Below are 13,952 nucleotides of genomic sequence, written 5' to 3'. Positions count from 1 at the left end.
AAGCTAAATCTTAACAGACATTATGGATTTCAATATCTATTGTAAGTTTAGCTTAACTTGTATTTGTATACACTGTAAATGATGTGATTTGCATTACTATGGTAAACTTACCTTGACAGCATCTGCTCCCTACACCATCTTCCTCAACTCTGTGTCCCTGGTGGTTCAATGGGTGGTCCAAGAAAGTTTTTGAGATGGGTTTAATGGGCTACTCCATTCCTGTCCAAAATTAATTTGAATTTGGGAGGTGATTTGGGGCAAAGGCTCACTGGCTGGAAGATAGAGATGCCTGACAAGAGAGACAGAGAGAGATAAAAAGGATTTGGGGGCAAAGTTAAAGGTTTACTGGGATTGTCTTGTGGAGCATACTTTTTAAAGTTTCCCTTTGTTCATCTTTCCATTGTGTTTTGATTAATGAAACCAACTAATTTACATACTTTGTGAATAATTTTAATTCCAGGCCAACAAGTTATTAGATTACACAGCACACAGTGTCATTTGACTTCTTGTGAACTGCCTTTTCAGTTCATCCTTTTGGTATGTTAGTGAAAACCTTGACTGAAATTGGGGAAGCGTCTTTGCAATTCCTTTCATTCTCATCCCGCTGAAGAGTAAAGGCTTCTCACAGCTCGGTGTTAAGAGCAAATGAGAAAAAAGAAATTCCAAAAGGCAGTTAAGGATAAACCTGACCGAAAAGACAACAGTCAAATCTGAGAGATCTTTTAGTATCTCAGCAGAAAGAGAACAGTTAAACAGGCAGTTTGGCTTTAACACTGCACACATTAATTTACTGTGTGAGTAACATTTTCCCAGTTTAGGTGATGTTAAAAGTGGGACCTCTCAGGAATCTGTACTAGGACTTCTATACTATTTAGTTTTAAATAAATTATCTGGAGTGAAATATTAGTAAGAAGCTGCTTAAGTTTGCAGATGAAAACAATTTAAGGAGACTGGTGAATAACATGAAATCAGCAAAATCATTACAGGAGAACCTGGAAAGTATTTAGAGTTGGCAGACACAAGGCTAATAACATTTAATTTAAATTAGATATAATAACATAGGCCTTGCCATGGCAGAAGGGCTTGCGTGGTCTAGTGATCCTCGGAGCTATATTGTCGGAAGCTACATGCTCCTGGTAGGGTTTCCCAAGGCAAACAGGTCTGAGGTGAAGATCCAGACTAATTTAATCCTGAGACCCCACATGGATTTTAATCAAGGATCGGCATTTCCCTTGCCCAGGAAAGGGTACCCGGGGTCCCACCCTGGAGCCAGGCCTGGGGGAGGGGCTCGCTGGCGAGCGCCTGGTGGCTGGACCTTTGACCACGGCTCAGCCTGAAGGAGCAATGTGGTTCCGCTCTCTTGTGGGCCCACCACCTTCAAGAGAGGCCATGGGGTCGGGTGCAATGTAATATGGGTGGTGGCCGAAGGCGGGAGCCCTGGCGTTCCGACCCTCGGTTACCGAAACTGTCTCTTAGGACATGGAATGTTACCTCTCTGGCGGGGGAAGGAGCCTGAACTGGTGCGAGAGGTTTAGAGGTACTGGCTAGATATAGTCGGGCTCACCTCTACACACAGTCTGGGCTCTGGAACCATTCCTTTTGAGAGAGGCTGGACTTTGTTCCACTCTGGAGTTGCTGTGGGTGAAAGGCGTTGGGTAGGAGTGGGCTTGCTTTTGGCCCCCTGGCTCAAGGCCTGCACATTGGGGTTCTCCCCATTGGACAAGAGGGATGCTTCCCTGTGCCTTCAACTTGGGGGAAGGACTCTGACTGTTGTTTGCACTTATGCGGTGAATGGCAATTCAGAGTACCCAGCCTACGTGGAGTCCCTGGAGGAAGCGCTGCGAAGCGCAGCTCCTGGGGACTCTGTTGTCCTGCTGGGAGACTTAAACGCTCATGTCGGCAATGACAGTGAAACCTGGAGAGGTGTGATTGGGAGGAACAGCCTCCCCGATCTAAACTCAAGTGGTGTTCAGTTGTTGGACTTCTGTGCTGGCCATGGATTGTCCATAACGAACATCATGTTCAAACATAAGGGTGTTTCCTAAGTGCACTTGGCGCCAGGATGCCCGAGGTCGCAACTCGATGATCAACTTTGTAATCGTATAATCGGATCTGCAACCTTATGTCTTGGACCCTCTGGTCCGGCAAAACTTCAATCTCATTCTGAGGAAGGCGAAGGACATTGAGTCTGAATAGGCCATGTTCTGAGCCTCCATTGTCGAAGCAGCAGAACGGAGCTGTGGCTGCAAGGTTGTCGGTGCCTCTCGTGGCGGCAATCCACGAACCCGGTGGTGGACACCCAAGGTCCGAGAGGCCATTAAGTTGAAGAAAGAGTCCTATGGTCAACCAGTGGGACTCCAGAGGCAGCTGAGGGGTACCGGCGGGCCAAGCGTGTGGCGGCATTGGCTGTTGCAGAGGCAAAAACTCGGGCATGGGAGGAGTTTGGGGAAGCCATGGAAAATGACTTTCGGTCGGCACCAAAAAGGTTTCGTCAAGCGCCTCAGGAGGGGAAAGCAGTGCTCCACCAACACTGAGTACAGTGGAGATGGGACCCTGCAGACGTTATTGACCAGTGGAATGAATACTTCGAGGATCTTCTCAATCCCACCAGCATGTCTTCCTTAGAGGAAGCAGAGCTGGAGGACACCTTGGGGGGGGGGGGGGGGGGGGGGGGGGGGTCAGTCCATATCAGGGGCAGAGGTCACCGAGGTAGTTAAAAAGAAGCTCCGAGGTGGTGGGGCCTCAAGGCTCTGGATGTTGTGGGGCTGTCATGGACATCGGGGGCAGTGCCTCTGGATTGGCAAACCAGGGTGGTGGTCCCCCTTTTTAAGAAGGGTGACCGAAGAATGTGCTCCAACTATAGGGGGATCACACTCCTCAGCCTCCCTGGTAAGGTCTATTCAGGGGTGCAGGAGAAGAGAGTTCGGTCGATAGTCGAATCTCGAATTCAAGAGGAACAATGCAGATTCCGTCCCAACCGTGGAACACTGGACCAGCTCTACACCCTGTTTTGTGGATATGGAGAAGGCATTCGACTGTGTCCCTCGAAGCATCCTGTGGGGTGTGCTCCAAGAGTACAGGGTACAAGGCTCGTTGTTACGAGCCATTCAGTCCCTGTACAGGAGGAGCAGGAGCTTGGTCTGCATTGCCGGTAATAAGTTGAACTCATTTCCTGTTGAGGTTGGACTCCGCCAGGGCTGCCCTTTGTCACCAATTCTGTTCATAAGTTTTATGGACAAGAATTTCTAGGTGCAGCCAAGGAGCGGAGGGGGTCTGGTTCGGTGACCTCAGAATCTCGTCTCTGCTATTTGCGGATGACGTGGTTCTGTTGGCTTCATCAGACAGTGACCTCCAGCTCTCACTGGAGCAGTTCGCAACAGAGTGTGAAGCGGCGGGGATGAGAGTCAGCACCTCTAAATCCGAGGCCATGGTTCTCTACCGGAAAAGGGTGGAATGCTCTCTCCAGGTTGGGAACACATTACTGCCTCAAGTGGAGGAGTTCAAGTATCTCGGGGTCTTGTTCACGAGTGAGGAAAGAATGGAGTGGGAGGTTGACAGACGGATCGGTGCAGCATCCGCAGTAATGCGGGCACTGCAACGGTCCGTCATGGTGAAGAGAGAGTCGATTTACCAGTCGATCTACGTTCCTACCCTCACCTATGGCCACGAACTTTAGGTAGTGACCGAAAGAGCAAGATTGCAGACACAAGCAGCTGAAATGAGTTTTCTCTGTAGGGTGGCAGGACTTTCCCTTAGAGATAGGGTGAGGAGTTCAGTTATCCGGGAGAGACTCGGAGTAGAGTCGCTGCTCCTCCGCATTGAGAGGACCCAGTTAAGGTGGTTTGGGCATCTGGTCAGGATGCCCCCTGGACGCCTCCCTAGGGGGGTGTTCTGGTCATGTCCCACTTGGAGAAGGCCACGGGGCAGACCCAGGACACGCTGGAGGGATTATATCTTCTGGCTGGCCTGGGACCGCCTCGGGGTCCCCCCAGAGGAACTGGAGGAGGTGGCCGGGTAGAGAGGGAGGTCTGGGCTTCCCTGCTTAGGCTGCTGCCCCTGCGACCCGACTTCGGATAAGCGGTGGACAATGGATTGATGGATACATAACAGAAAGGTATGGAATTTGAAAGTACGTAATATGGGGAAGACTTGCTGTAGAAATCACAGTGAACTTGTCACTGTCCTCGCCCATTGAACAGAAGTGACTAAGAAGGCTAACAAAATGTTAAGTTACATTGTATGACATGTCAAGAAAATTCTGTTGTTGTTTATGTTTTTACATTGATTTTGGAAGTAAATCCATCCATCCATCCATCCATCCTCCTCCACTTATCCAAGGTCGGGTCGCGGGGGCAGCAGCTTGAGCAGAGATGCCTAGACTTCCCTCTCCCCAGCCGCTTGTATTCGCGATCTCGTTCTTTCAGTCACTACCCATAGCTCAAGACCATAGGTGAGGGTAGGAACATAGATCGACTGGTAAACTGAGAGCTTTGCCTTACGGCTCAGCTCCTTTTTCACCACGACAGACCGATGCAGAGCCTTCATCACTGCGGACGCCGCACTGATCCGCCTGTCAATCTCACGCTCCATTCTTCCCTCACACGTGAACAAGACCTCGAGATACTTGAACTCCTCCACTTGAGGCAGGATCTCACTCCCAACCCTGAGAGGGCATTCCACCCTTGGAATGTAAAATCAATTTTAATTTTATATAACACAGTGACTTTATAAACAGCAGATATAATTTTGTAACGCGGAGAAATCATGCAATACATGCTTTTGCAGAGATGAACAAATGTGAGACAGAGAAAGGAGAGAATGGAGAAAGCAACCCTCATCCTGTAGGGGTGCAACCATTTTCTTAATTTGTTTTTAATTTCTAGTGTTAATTAAATGACTAGCTTCATCTTTCTGTTTTCAGCCTGGGTTTACTCTTCAATGAAATTTTTAATTTGCTTACTTGTGGCTTGGCCTTTTTTAAAGAAGTAACTATTCCAAATTTAGATTTTTTATATTATGTATTATTTATTTGTAGTTCTATGCAATGTTGGGAGTAACATGTTAAAGTAACATACATTACATATTCACATAGTAATGAGTAATGTAATATTTATTTTCTTTAAGTAAAAATACCTCCATTACTTAAAAAAAGCATATGTTACTATGAAAGATTATTCTTGGCATTACAAAAAAAAAAGAACTACTACATTATTTGGCAGAGGTACTGCCTTTTTACACAAAGGTGTTGCCTGCTGTAGTATCCTGCGAGTGTGTGCTTCTGCCATCTTGTGACAGCTAGTAAAGAAGGGGTTAAGCACATGTGTCGCATACAATCAAATGGAAAAAAAAAACAATAAAAATTCTAAGTATACTTATGTAATGTATTTAGTTCCTTCTTGTTGTTAGAAATGAGTAACGTAACTAAGTTACATTTAAAAGCAGCGTCCCACAGCACCACTTCTATGCACTGTTCAGGTTTATTAATTTTCTAAAAAGAGGCCAGCTGACCAGAGCAGTAATCCAGATAGCATTTGCACATGTATGTTCATCAAATATTTACATAGAAATAAGTAATTGTAGATTAAGCATCTATATAATAAATTGATTTTTTCAGTAAAGTGAAATATACATTGCTGCGGTGGGTTGGCGCCCTGCCCGGGATTGGTTCCTGCCTTGTGCCCTGTGTTGGCTGGGATTGGCTCCAGTGGACCCCCGTGACCCTGTGTTCGGATTCAGCGGGTTGGAAAATGGATGGATGGATGGAAATATACATTGATAGAATTTTCTGAGTAGAGAGCATGGGAGAAGCTGCCCATTTGGTTCACTTTGTCCAAAAACTGTAAGAACTGTCCTAATATTAAGAAAATTGATGGGATAAAAAAAGCAACTGCTAATGCCCTCCAAGACATGGTAGAGAGGAAAGTGACTTTTGTGCATTAAAGGCTGTGACAACAATAAGCATTTCCTAGATGAGTAAAACCAGCACTAGTGGGTACTTCTGAGGCTGCAGAACAAGAGCTGCTATGGATAAAAGAAGCTCAATTAACAGCAGCCATTACGTTCAATTTGAGAAATTGGTTAAAATGAAACATTTAGATCACTGTGGAGCGTCACTTGAAATATGTATCAGATTAAAGGCAAAAAGACATCAGTGCCATACTCTACCTAATCTGGCACATAATGTAATGAAAACAATCTTATATCTGCCATTTGTGCTAAAAGAACCGTACTGGGTATGTGATATCAAGCCTGCTTAGTCCAGTTAAGAGCTCAGGAGGCAGGACACTGGGCACAATCTGCAGATCCTGCCTGAGCAGGGGCGTCCATTACGGTATATTGTGCTTAGCTTAAAAGACTGAGGTGGAAAAATATGAATCTTACACACAGATCAGGGTCAAATCTTTATCACTGCAAATTTTATTCTTGACCAGTTATAACTTCAGAATCAATACCTAACTAAATGACTAACAAAAACCAAGTATTCAAATGTGTACTGAAATGTTCATAAAAGATATATCATTGAAATAAAAACTGACATGAAGATAGTCGAGCTACTGTAGCTTAATGCATCATTTTCATATTTTATTTCATTAGAGGAATACTTAAAAGAAAACAATCATTTTAAAAGCAGGGGTTTTCCAAGTAATAAGGGCAGATCATTAAGCCAATATTCGAGTGATTGATTTGAAAGTGGCTTACTTGTTTTTACTGGATGATATGTTTGTGTTGTGTTGTGTTTGGCATTGTATGCTGTAATGTTCAGGATTGTTTGTTAGGAGACTTTCTTTCTTTCCTTCTTTCCAATTGTGATGTGCTTGTGGCACAAACAGACAGTAGGGGGCAGTGAAAGCAAACCACATCAGCCAAGGCAGCTTTAATTTCAAGTAAAGCTTATTGACATAAGGAAAGCTATCCTACAAGGATTTTGGTATTTTTACTAATAAAATAATGCAATATGCTAAAATTGACAATATAATTGTCTTTAAATTAATGTCTATGTATATGTTTTTACAGAATTTTATGAGGTTTCGGGTGCTCCCTTTAACACAGCAGATCATCTTCTTCCATATCTTTCTGTCTTCTGAATCTTGTTCTGTTACAGCCATCACCTGCATGTCCTCTCTCACTACATCCATAAACCTACTGTTAGCCCTTCCTCTTTTTCTCTTACCTGGCAGCTCTATCCTTAGCAACCTTCTCCCAATATACCCAGCATGTCTCCTCTGCACATGTCCAAACCAACGCAATCTCGCCTCTCTGACTTTGTCTCCCAAATGTCCAACTTGAGCTGACCCTCTAATGTCCTCATTTCTAATCCTGTCCATCCTCGTCACACTCAGTGCAAATCTTAGCATCTTTAACTCTGCCACCTCCAGCTCTGTCTCCTGCTTTCTGGTCAATGCCACCGTCTCCAACCCATATAACATAGCTGGTCTCACTACTGTCCTGTAGACCTTCCCTTTCACTCTCGCTGATACCCGTCTGTCACAAATCACTCTTGACACTCTTCTCCACCCATTTCACCCTGCCTGCACTCTCTTTTTCACCTCTCTTCCACAATCCCCATTACTCTGTACTGTTGATCCCAAGTATTTAAACTCATCCACCTTCGCCAACTCTACTCCCTGCATCCTCACCATTCCATTGACCTCCCTCTCATTCACACACGTATATTGTGCCTTGGTCCTACTGACCTTCATTCCACTCCTCTCTACTTTTCCAGGGTCTCCTAAACCTGCTGCCTACTATCGCTACAGACCACAATGTCATCAGCAAACATCATAGTCCATGGGAATTCCTGTCTAAACTGGTCTGTCAACCTGTCCATCACCATTGCAAATAAGAAAGGGCTCAGAGCCGATCCCTGATGTAATCCCACCTTCACCTTGAATGCATCCATCACTCGTACCGCAGACCTCACCACTGTCAGACTTCCCTCGTACATATCCTGTTCAACTCTTACGTACTTCTCTGCCACTCCCGACTTCTTCATACAATACCACAACTCCTCTCGAGGCCCCCTGTCATATGCTTTTTCCAGGTCCACAAAGATGCAATGCAACTCCTTCTGGCCTTCTCTAAACTTCTCCATCAACATCCTCAGAGCAAACATCACATCTGTGGTACTTTTTCCTGGCATGAAACCATACTGCTGCTCACTAATCATCACCTCCCCTCTTAATGTAGTTTCCAGTACTCTTTCCCATAACTTCATGCTGTGGCTGATCCATTTTATCCTTCTGTAGTTACTGCAGTCCTGCACATCCCCCTTATTCTTAAATATACAGTTTTATTTTTTTACTCTGTCTAAATCTAAAATTATAAGACATGCACATGAGTGTTAACATGGCAGCCGGTCACGTTTTACACACAGCACTCATGTTTCTTAAATGCCTTTGCTTAACAAAACTATATATAACGCAATTTGTTATCTTTTCTTTTTACAAATCTTCTGGTATGTGTGAATTCATCGATGAACGGAAGGCACTGAATTGCAAACCCCTTTTCAAATCAAATCCAATCCAATACGTATAGTGCAAATTGTAGTGTAATGCTCAGTTAGAGAAGTTCAAGAAAAATATAAATATATAAATTAAAAAAAACACACACACAAACACAAACTTTAAAATTTCTAGTGCTTTCCTTTGTAAATAAGCTGTACAGTATCCAGGTGAAGATTCCAAGGAAAGTCAACGTAGAAGTTTCTGTGGTCAGGATCTACAGTTTCCATGAACTTCTGGAGCTGTGTATGCATGAAGAGTGGCATGGTGACACAGTGGATTGGCACTGCCCTGCTGCTTTGCACTTCCATTTCTCATGTCCTCCTCCTTTTAGAATTGTTATTTCTCTGTCTCTCTGGGTTTTAAATCCTCCTTCCAGTAATTTCTGTGCAATATAATTTTAGATTTGCCTGTAAGTGTGCCTTAGGGTTGGTTGGAGCACCCAATACTTGATTGCATAAATAGATGCTGTATGCAAACAAAGTTCAAAGATTGCACATGTAAAGTAAGTCCCCATCAGACCCATTTGTAAGATGCACAGATGTCAAAGTGACTGGAGGGGCAGAGAGGCTGAGAGAGCGATAGCCTGCTTCTGAGTAATATTATAACCTCCACGTTGAGCTGAAGACAAGTGATAAGCGTGCACAGCTGAGCAAGATAAAGTTCCCTTTAGCTGAAGTGGATGAGCTGCTGCTCCTTCTACCTAGAAGGCCCAGGGTTCAAGGGCAGGCTTGCTGCGCGATAACAGGAAATGGAGAGGGATGGGACCAAAGGAGACCTGACGGTGTGATTTCTGCTTCACGGCTGCCATTTTACCAGTGAGTGGGGGGGGTTCACTAACGCAGCCATTAAGCGAGATTTGTGAAACTTTCTGGATCAGTTTGAATGCAGTAGTATATGTCTTTGGATCTTTGGTTCTTTATATGTGGTCTGCTGTTTTCCCCACAATATCTTAATGTCTTAGCATGATGGAATTTTAAAAACTTATTTATCACACAAAAAAAATCAACCAGTCAGTAGGACTGTCTGCAGTCATTGAGACAGCTGCATTACGATTTACACTTAAAGCAAGTTTTTTTTTAAATATGCACACTTACTGTATTACAAATATCATTTAATTTTATTAAGTCTCACATCATTTTTATATTTACTGCCTTTTCCGATTCTTGATTAAAGTATGCCATTATACGACAGATTATTCTGGCAGTTGTCAGCACAAGGCAGTCCCCAGACGTGTACGGGATGAAAGCACAATAGCTTTGTCCCACCCCTACAGGGCTAATTTAGGTTTGCCAGCCAACCTAACAGCATGACATCTGTGGTGTGGCAACAATGGCTCTTAAACTTTTGCTCATTTAATGCCTCCTTTGGACATATTCCAGTATCAAACAACACCCTTTTCCTTCATTTTTAGCAGCCTGCACATTTTTTCTCCATAGACAGTCTCATGGCAGCCAATGGAGATGAGCTGAAGCTTTTCATGTATTGTAGAGCTGGTCACATCCACGTCCAGACTCGTCCTCAGGCCCCACCAGTCTCTTTAGAGCCAACAAAGACGTGTGTAGCTGTGTCACGAATTGTATCTCTTGTGATGCCCGCATTCAGACTTATGAAAAGCACAGTCCACCATGAGCTCTCATTCCAACAAGATCTCTTTGTTTTGAAACACGAGCTATTTGAACACCGGGTTCGATACAGAAGAGCGCCCCTCCACCCAACTTTCCCAGCTGGCAGTTTGAACTGGCATCCAAGCAACCAGTTCTACCAGCTCTACCAGTAACATGGAATGCTCCAACTTTTTGAAGCTGCATGTTGCTCACTGTGTGATCTTTAATTCACTGAACACAATCTGCTTCTCCTTCTACTTATAGATGTAAACATTAAAAAAAGGCCGATTAACACTGACAGGACAGACGGATAATTAATGCTCATTGGATGCTAAAAAGAGATGTCTTAACTGACATTTGTTTAATCCGCTACCAGCTGCACCCTCTCATCCTGCATCAGTCTCCAAAACTAAAAACCTCAAATAGCAGGACACCACTGTTTTGTCAGCAATAATAATAAAAAAACACCCCCACTGACCTACTTTAAAACAAGAGAAACTGGCAGCAGACGGGAGCGGCTCAGCCAATTGGCGCAGCGCAAATGTGTGAAACAGCTGTTAGAACCGCACAGTGTGATGCTGACACACCATCTTTAGTCAAAAGCCTTAACTAAAGGCACAATTAAAAATCATTTGTGCTCCCTGCACTTGTCCAGCACTGCTCAGGCTCGGATACTCCTGTGGTCCATTTATGGCAATCAAGAAACAAACCCGGTCTCCTACGCTGTAATTTTTCTCCCTTGTCTGTGGCACGTCAGAGCTCATGTTGAATAATTTCACTTTTGTACCCATCTGTTGGCTCTACTGCAGTCATAAATTCTTTTTTAAGCGTCAATGTTCACCTTTGTGTCCATGGAGTCAGTCTTTTTACAAACACTTGCCTGTTTTTACCCATTCATTTTCCAAACCCGTTCATTCTAATCTCACTTCACTGAAAGCCCTGTGTTGTCCTAAAGGCATCAGGCACAAGACTGAAAACAATCCTTGCCGGGAGATGAACAACCCATCGCAGGAGAGCTTAAGCATACCGTATATACTCGTGGAGAAGTTCTCCCACGGAGAAGTCGGGACTTGGTTTTACCGTATAATTTCTGTTTTTTTATAATACTGGTCATACAAGTCGAATGTGGAAAACTCACGCTATTGGTCCAAGAGATTATGATATGCTAACGCCCACCTGAGAGAGTAACCACGGCGCACACGGCCTTTTTTTCCATGTGGGTGCAGCAATGCGCTCTATCAGCGTGTGCTCCTAACCTCTCTTTCTGTCTCTCTCTATTGTGCCAACATGACCAAACTATTCCGAAGTAACATTTGCACTGATTTATGTTTTTTTGTATCTCACACCCTCATACACCTTTATGATAAGAGCATCCCTTATCTATGATGGAGCATTCGACCAGAAGAAAATATGAAGCTGGTTTTAAATTAAAAGTCGTTAAAGTAGCAAAAGAAATTGGTAACTGCACTGCTGCAACAAAATTCGATGCGTCTGAGAAACTGATGAGAGATTGGAGGAGACAAAAAGATGTACAAAAAAAAAATGAAGTGTCGCATTTTTGAATGGGTGTATAAGTCGGGGTCTGATTTTATGATCGAATTTTCGGGTTTCAAGACCCGACTTATACGCGAGTATATACGGTACATCCTGCAGCTGGCAGTGGCAAACTGGACAATGACAGAAATCAGGCTGCGATTAGAACTCCATCCATTATCCAATCCGCTATATCCTAACTACAGGGTCATGGGGGTCTGCTGGAGCCAATCCCAGCCAACACAGGGCACAAGGCAGGAAACAAACCCCGGGCAGGGCGCCAGCCCACCGCAGAGGATTAGAACTCCCCTCCTGGAGCTGTGAGACACTGACGTTAACAACTCTGCCTCCCCTGCCTGTTTTCATGCGTATTCATTTTTTTTTTCTTTTGCAAATCTTTGTGCAAATATGCATTTTATTTATGTAACCTTCATGCTCATCTCTACCTCTCACCTGGATCAGCTGGTACATCCAGAAGACAAGCAAGAAGAGCTCTGCTCCAAAAAACATTTTTTTGTGATACCCAAAAAGAGCAGGAAGCTCCATTAAAGGCATCCTTGTGATTTTTACCTCCACACTTGCATTAGGTTCGAGGTGTCACTGCACCAAAGAACCAGCATTATGAACTTGCTCGATCCATTCATGTTTCACTTCAAAGGCTGCCGTTGCAACACAATGAGCCAGCTACACCATTTTCTCTAAACTGGGCATCTCAGCTTCCTTCTCGAGCACATCATCAGCTCTTCTGCAAAGTTAACCAATATCGCCTCACCTATCCATGTTTGAAATCTTATCTTTTGTATCACAAAGATCATCCAGCACCCAGAAAGCAGCTCTGGATAGGGCGCCACATAATCACACACATAAGGCCATTCTGCTTCCTTACCAGTCTACACGTCTGCCATCAGTGCTTCAAGTCTTGTGGACTTGCAATTGCAAGTTGCAATATCAGTGAAACTTAAAAAACACGAGTGTTTCATCTCGTCAGTGACTGATACAGTATATGACGCAACCTTCTCAAAGACCATGCTGGCTCTTAATAAGACTTAAAAACTCCAATGATGGATGACGTTAAAATTGGAGCTACCGATCGTGCATGCCACCACGTAACAAGACCAGAATGAAGGCTTTGTTTGTGTTACATTGCATAAATGTGCAGCAATTGGCTACAGGTAAATGGAATCCTGATCAGGATGGCAAGCCCTGCTGCCTTGTGCCCAAGTGAGGTACTGAGATAATGGAAAGACTTAAATGAACTACTGACAAGAGGACCAGCATCTATTCATTGAAAAAGAGATCTGCACTTGCCCAGTCTGAAAGGAGACCCAAGTAAAGTGCCAGTTTAAGACAAACTCCAAGTAAGTTGGGGGTAAGACTGTTCCCTCAACTCCCCTCCAGTTCTACGGTGACTTCAGCCCATCAGCCTCTCTCCAACCCCCCCCAAACCCCCTTTTCACTGGAGGCTTCACCCTTTTGCTTCCCCAGCAGGGAACAAAGCAGAGGAAAAGTAAGGCCCCATAGACCCCGACCAAGGAGTAGAGAAATCCTGGCAGATCTGGACATTGTCCTTGGTGCATCTCACTGGAAGAGACATCCCAACATGTCTTCTCAGAAACCTCCTAAGGCACAGGCCCCAATGGTGCCCTGGCACAAGAATTAAGAGACTTCTTGCCCATGAGCAGCCTTTCATACCACTAGATACTTTACAGACTCTTTCCTGGCATCTACTCCCATGAGCCAGACCATGAACTGTGTAAAGGACGTGCTTTGGGGTGTGCTTGTGGTCAGAAGGGAGAAGGTGTCAGCCCGGAATTGTCTCTCTTATACAGCCAGGATGAAAAAAAAAATGATAGGATATTAACCCCCCAACCCCGATTGTCAGGAAAATCTGACGCTGGAAGTGTCACAAAACTTTGTGGGCACTGAGCCCATCATTGCTTCACATGGCGACTTGCAGTTAGTGGTTTGTGAATCAAACCCTGGTCCTGGGAATTGTGAATGCTGAACCTTCTCCTGTCTGAGTGAAATATGAAATTGTAATTCATTTATTAAATTCAATTTATTTGTAATTTGCTGCTGGAGTCTTAAAACATGGCATGACCACATGCTGTAAGTCCATTTTAGAGTGATCTTCATAACTCCGCCGATATTTGGATGTACAAAGCTGGCCGATGCTGCCTCCCTTTAAACCCATGTAGCTCTTTAAACCACACATCTAGTTGGCACACGCCTGCCATGCTTATCACACACTTGTGAATGTTGTGCTTACCGTGAAAGGTACTTGGCACGCTGCAGGTTCCAGTCACGCCAA

The sequence above is a fragment of the Erpetoichthys calabaricus genome, chromosome 4, assembly GCF_900747795.2.
Source record: "Erpetoichthys calabaricus chromosome 4, fErpCal1.3, whole genome shotgun sequence".
NCBI classification, from domain to species: Eukaryota; Metazoa; Chordata; class Cladistia; order Polypteriformes; family Polypteridae; genus Erpetoichthys; species Erpetoichthys calabaricus.
Note: the sequence above shows the minus strand (reverse complement) of the source record.